This window comes from Sardina pilchardus, chromosome 5 (assembly GCF_963854185.1).
Source record: "Sardina pilchardus chromosome 5, fSarPil1.1, whole genome shotgun sequence".
Lineage (NCBI taxonomy): Eukaryota > Metazoa > Chordata > Actinopteri > Clupeiformes > Clupeidae > Sardina > Sardina pilchardus.
In genome coordinates, this window is record NC_084998.1 from 36816511 (window position 1) to 36822697 (window position 6187).

The window sequence follows — 6187 nt, forward strand, 5'->3', positions numbered from 1 at the left end:
TCAGGACCAAGATTCAGCTCTACAACAGCTGCGTGAAATCTGTCCTTATGTACGGTTCTGAATGCTGGCGAGTGGTTAAAGGGGACATGAATAAAATCAGTGCCTTCCACAATGGGTGCCTTAGAAAAATCTGCCGAATCTTCTGGCCCAACAAAATAACAAACAAGGAGCTGTACACCAAAACAGGATGCAGAGATGTGGTCCTTGAAATAAAACTCCGGCGACTCAGATGGCTAGGCCATGTTCTAAGAATGGAAAACGAGAGGATACCAAAGGCAGCGTTAAGATGGACACCACCGGGAAAACGTAAGCCTGGGCGGCCAAAGAACACCTGGCGGAGAACAGTTGAAGGGGAGCTGAAGGAGATGAAGCTTACATGGGGCGAGGCACAGAGACTAGCACAACAGCGAGATGAATGGCGTCGAGTCGTCGAAGCCTTATTTCCCATCCGGGAAGAAGAGGATTAAGTAAGTAAGTAATAATGCAATGTGCCAGTAATGTATGTTAGTGTGTTGTTATGTTATCTTTTCACACAGACAAGGTATCCCTGTAGCCTGGGTGGTACAACGCCAAAATACATTGCGCACCGCATCATGAAGCATGTCATCACTGATGAGCTTGCTAAACAATTTAACTGGCAAGGGAGAGGAGACAAGAGCCCCTTTTCAGGGCTCATTTTGGCAAAAGCGGTCATAGGTACTGTTTTAAATATTATATTGCATGTTGCTACACCATAATACAAAGTTGCATAACAATTGTTTCACAGCAGGAGAATAATATGTTTAAAAGCTGTAACGGCTAGAATTTATAAATAGTTGTTGTTGTACTAACAGCAGAGGTATGTGCAACTTCCATAGTGCATAACAGATTTTGTGGGTCTGAGTCCAGTGTGTGTGTGTGTGTGTGTGTGTGTGTGTGTTGTTAACAGAATCAGCCAAAAGGCAGGGAGCCACTGTTATAGAGGCTGAAAATTCTATCAAAAACTGGCTCAAATATAGTTGTGACCGGAGTGGAGGGAGAAAAGAGAGAGCTGCTCAAAAAGGTATGCTTAATGATCTAATGAAAAAAACACTGTTACATTTGTCTGATTCTAAATGGTGTTCATCACAAATATTGATTGATATATTGACACACAAACAGTGACTTCCATAATTATTGACAACCCTGGAAAAGACCTTGCACCTTGTGGTCAGAAGGTCTACCTATTGCCTTGTCTCTTGCCCTCAGCAGCCTGTGTGTGTAATATTTCATAAAACACATGCCACAATTATTAGCAAATATTTGTAAAAATGGTCTGGATTAGGCTTTATGCATGCATGAGGTATAGCAAGTATATGATCACCAATTAAATTCTATCTCCTGTTAAACTCATTGGTTTGTTTCTGCAAAGGCAAATAATACCATCCCATTCTTATTATGTTCCTATTCCTCACCACAGTAGTTAAACAACATGGGTTTACAAGTGATTGTAGGTGAAATTACTGTCCACTTTTTTTTTTTACAGAAAAACAGAAATCATTGCCTCACCCCATCTCTTTGAGCAGCTCTGACAGTGAATGTAAGTTTTTCATGCAATTTGTCTCTCCTGATATATTTGGTCATTTTGCCGGTCAGCTTGTTTTGTTTGTTTGTTTATTTATTCTTTGTTTTAATATTTTTTTCCAGGAGAATGCTACAAGAAGTCAGAACTGGGAGTACACTACATACATTCAACTCATTAACACTAGAAGCGCTGCGCCGTTCTGACCCACTTATACCTAGAAGCGCCGCGCCCCGGTCATTTGACCGCTGTGACGACCTACTAGAAGCGCCGTGCTGGTGTGAACTACTTAAAGCGCGGCGAGGCGGTCAAAAGACCGTTGAGTCCTTAGACTGGGAGGCTGTTGCTTACACAAAATGATCGCTAGATGGCGCTTCGTGCACGAATCAAATCGTTTGGTCATAAATTCAGTTTGCACTAAGCCATGGATACATACAGGCGGCATCTTGTCATAATTGGGGGGCGTGGTCTGGTGTGGCGAGGGTGGAGTCAGCGTGGGGGAAAACACCGGCAAGATCGTGTGAATTTGAATGAGAAGATGTCGTACTGTGAGTCATTGACGCCTGCCGACCGGCAACGATACATCACAAAACTAACTCAAATAGGGTATGATTGCCCTTATTTGATTAAGAACTGGGTCAATGACCCAACCAAATGGCCGGAGGTGTCATTTCCAGACATATTTTGTTATCTGGTTGAATCTCCAGGTAAGATCATACACATCACCCTATAACATGCCTAATACAGGTGAGATACATTTGTACTTGATTAGGCTACTCAATCAACTTAGTCGCATAATATGATTAAATAAAACCTTGTTACTTACCTTGTTACTTGATTGTACCCATGCTTCACTCCAAACTATTAATCCTTTTGTAAAACGGTGATTAGTGGTACGAAGTTGCCGGGACTGTGTTGACAGCGACTGCAGTCTAGTCTTGAGTGAGACGGCGTGTCGTGTCATTACGTAGCGATCGGCTTATCAAGCGGTTGTGAATGAGAAAAAATTAAATGAACTAGAATATAGTAGTCTTCTATTTCGGGACAAAATATTATTGTAATCCTATAGGAATATTATAGGAATACTGTAGCATTTTGGGACATACGACTACTATTGAAAATACTTTAGAGACTAAGGATATTATAGAGATATTGCAGAACATCACAGAAGTATAAAACTAGTATCTTATAGGATTACTTTAGTTCTTTTTCCTAAGGGATGTAGACAAATAACGCCCACTACTACATCACACAGGGATCTACTCACAGAGTAATCTCAAAAATTACAAGTCCCTGGAGGCTCACACCTTTTTTAGCAATGGGTTTGTTGGGGTGGTTCTACACCATCAAATGCCAGGACTCCCATGTCTGATGAGATGTGATGTCAAACCATCCTGGAGAGTGACAGAGAAGCCACATCAAACTTGGCTTGCAGTACAGCAGGACGGGGCCATCCTAACTGCTCACTGCGACTGTATGGCAGGGTAAGTGGTTGATCATAATTACACTGATTCATTATATGTGACAGTCATTTCTATTAATACTGTAATTTGATCTACAATAAAGCCATTTTTCTACTTGTTCTGTTTTCAGTCTTGGTGAGTCATGCTCACACGTAGCTGCAGTGCTTTTTAAATTGGAGGCGTGTGTTCGCTTGGGGGTTAAAGTTGCATGCACTAGTAAGGCCTGCGAGTGGAACCAGGTGTGCGTAAAAAAAATTGAGCCTGCACTTATTGCAAAGACAACATTTTATGCACAACGACCAACGACCACCAAGCGCAAAATAAAACATGCCATCCCCAAAGCCTCTGCTTCCCAGCAGCAACAGTTGCTGTCCATGCTGGCTGACAAGTGTGATGCGGTGGCACTCAAGAGCTTCCGGGATTATGCTACTCCTTCCAAGAAGCCATGGTGTTTCAGCCAGCATGAAGTTACCGAAGCAGAGGTGGAACAGGTGGAGAGGGCCACAATGAGCCAGGCATCGTGTGTGCAATGGCACCAGGAGCGAGTGGGACGCATCACAGGGTCCATTGCACACCGTGTCCTGAAGGCTACTGTGCCGAGCTGTGCTTTCATCAACAGCATATGCCAGCAAAGGCACCGGCCTATAATGAAGCCATGGATCCAGTGGGGGAGACATCATGAAGAGGATGGCCTGGCAACCTATAAGCATGCTCTTGGGATGCTGAAAGGTACCCCAGATACAGCCTGTACACTCTCAAGCAGAATTTACATCTGTGCTCCTGTAGGCCATCCTCACCATAACCTCACTGTGACCAAGGCCGGTTTCAGGATTTGCCAGTCCATGCCATTCATGGGAGTGTCATGCGATGGCTATGTGTCCTGTGACTGCTGTGGTGAGGGTGTGCTAGAAGTGAAGTGCCCTTACAGGTGGGGGCAACAAACTTCTAGTGGATGGCAAGAGTGGCTGGAAGACAGAAACGGACACCTGGAAAGCTTGTCAGCTTTAAAGAGGGACCATGCATATTTCACACAGGTAAGCCATACGTTTCATGACTTTTGAAATTACTTTTCATTACTACTGTAGTTGTGCCCATGTGCCATTGCTAACCGACTAAGTTGCTAACAGGTTAGTAACTGTGGTTTTGTGAAAGGCACCCCTGGTCAGTTACAGAAACAGAGTTGTCAGTGCATGCACAATCTTCGTAGGTCCAGATGCAGATGCTCGTCACTCGGCGATCATACGCCGATTTCATAACGTGGACACCTCAGATGTGCCTCATATTCAGAGTTGCAAGAGATGAGGAGTTCATCAATAATGCAGTCAGCAGCATTAAAAGGTTTTGGTTAGAGCATATCTCTCCAAAATTAAAGGAATTGAAGGATGCACAGGTAAATGGTTTCATCTGCCAAATGACTGTAAACAAGTAAGGTCATTCCAATTGGAAGTAGCTCATTTATACATTTATTTAATTTCTATTCATGTTTTTATAACTGACGTAGCACACTGTGACTTGTAAACCTGGTTACAATATCAAAACAATGTAGTGTTAGGGTAACTGCAATAATGTCCAGCGTTTTCAGTGTCTACAATCAATGTCATATTTTCAAAGTTAACATAGTACAGTTATAGCATGTGTTAATGTCAAGACACTGTATGTACATTTTTCTGTCAAGGAGGCTGAGCACAGGCCATTAGATGTAGGTGAAAATGGAAGAATAACCGTGTGCAGAGAAGGAGGTAGTGGAGCAGACCAGTCAGGGGGCAGAGAAGGAGATGGTGGTGTTGGTCCGTCAGGGGTGAGAGGAGAAGGAGGTGGAGGAGGTCCGTCAGGGTGCAGAGGAGGAAGAGGAGGCCCTTCAGGGTGCAGAGGAGGAAGAGGAGGCCCTTCAGGGTGCAGAGGAGGAAGAGGAGGTCCGTCAGGGTGCAGAGGAGGAAGAGGAGGTCCATCAGGTAGCAGAGGAGGAGGAGGAGGCCCTTCAGGCTGCAGAGGAAGAGGAGGTCCGTCAGGTAGCAGAGGAGGAAGAGAAGGCCCTTCAGAGTGCAGAGGAGGAGGAGGAGGCCCTTCAGGCTGCAGAGGAGGAGGAGGTCCGTCAGGTAGCAGAGGAGGAAGAGAAGGCCCTTCAGAGTGCAGAGGAGGAGGAGGAGGCCCTTCAGGGTGCAGAGGAGGAAGAGGAGGCCCGTCAGGTAGCAGAGGAGGAAGAGAAGGCCCTTCAGAGTGCAGAGGAGGAGGAGGAGGCCTGTCAGGTAACAGAGGAGGCCCTTCAGGGTGCGGAGGAGGAGGAGGAGGCCCTTCTGGGTTCCATTAGACACTTCTGGATAAAGACAATGAAGAACGGGTACAAATAGAATGCAAGAATGACATTGTACACTAGCTGATAAAAATGTGGTTAATTTGTTGCATCCTTACTGTATGATTTAATAACGGTTGTACATAACACTGCCAGACATGTTCACTAATGCTGCACAGACATGCACAATTCTGTCAATCATGGCCTCTTCTCTGTTATTTCGCTCATCCATCAGGCTTTTCACCAGGCGCATAGGAAGTGGCCCATCAAGGATATGGTACCGGTTCTTCAGGGCACCAATCACTCTCTCTGTGGGGAACATATCAGTTGTGTAATCACCTGTTACTTTGGAATTTTAATAAAAAAACAAATAAAAAAAACTCAAAAATAGTTCACGACTGACTCCTTATGTATTCATAGTTCATAATGAACAGCTGACTCAATAACACTAACCAATGTGAATTCTGATGTTGGATGCCACACGAGAATATGCTACATCTTCTGCAGACAACTGTTTTCGACCACGGGTGAAAGATGGTGTAATCAGCTCAGCACCCAAAATGGCAAAGTCATCCTTTAATGTGAAACCTCTATCTGCAAGAATCTAAACAATGTTTGGATATACAGTACCTGTATTATATGGACATATTGAGTTACAAAGTATGGGAGCTGAGTGTGAAAGTGTCGCTACAGTGTAGGCTTTCATAAGACATAACATTTTAAATTTTAAATTTACAACTTACTTGATCTCCAATGTAATGGTACCTTGAAGACAGAAAATCAGAAGACCTCACAATATGTACATCTGAGGCTCTGCCACCCCAGCCTTTGGAGAGGTAGGTGATCGCTCCTGATGGGTGACAGGCAATGAAGTATTTCACAGTGGTCCAGTTT

At 44.2% G+C, this 6187-nt stretch overlaps 1 long non-coding RNA gene across 1 annotated transcript; it reads left to right on the forward strand.

Annotated features, from left to right (window-relative positions):
* Positions 1–942: 942 nt before the first annotated feature.
* Positions 943–1714, forward strand: LOC134079695 (uncharacterized). The gene is made up of 3 exons (XR_009939124.1): positions 943–1042; positions 1505–1558; positions 1666–1714. It is a non-coding gene; the product is annotated as an uncharacterized LOC134079695 (long non-coding RNA).
* The last annotated feature ends 4473 nt before the right edge of the window (positions 1715–6187 follow it).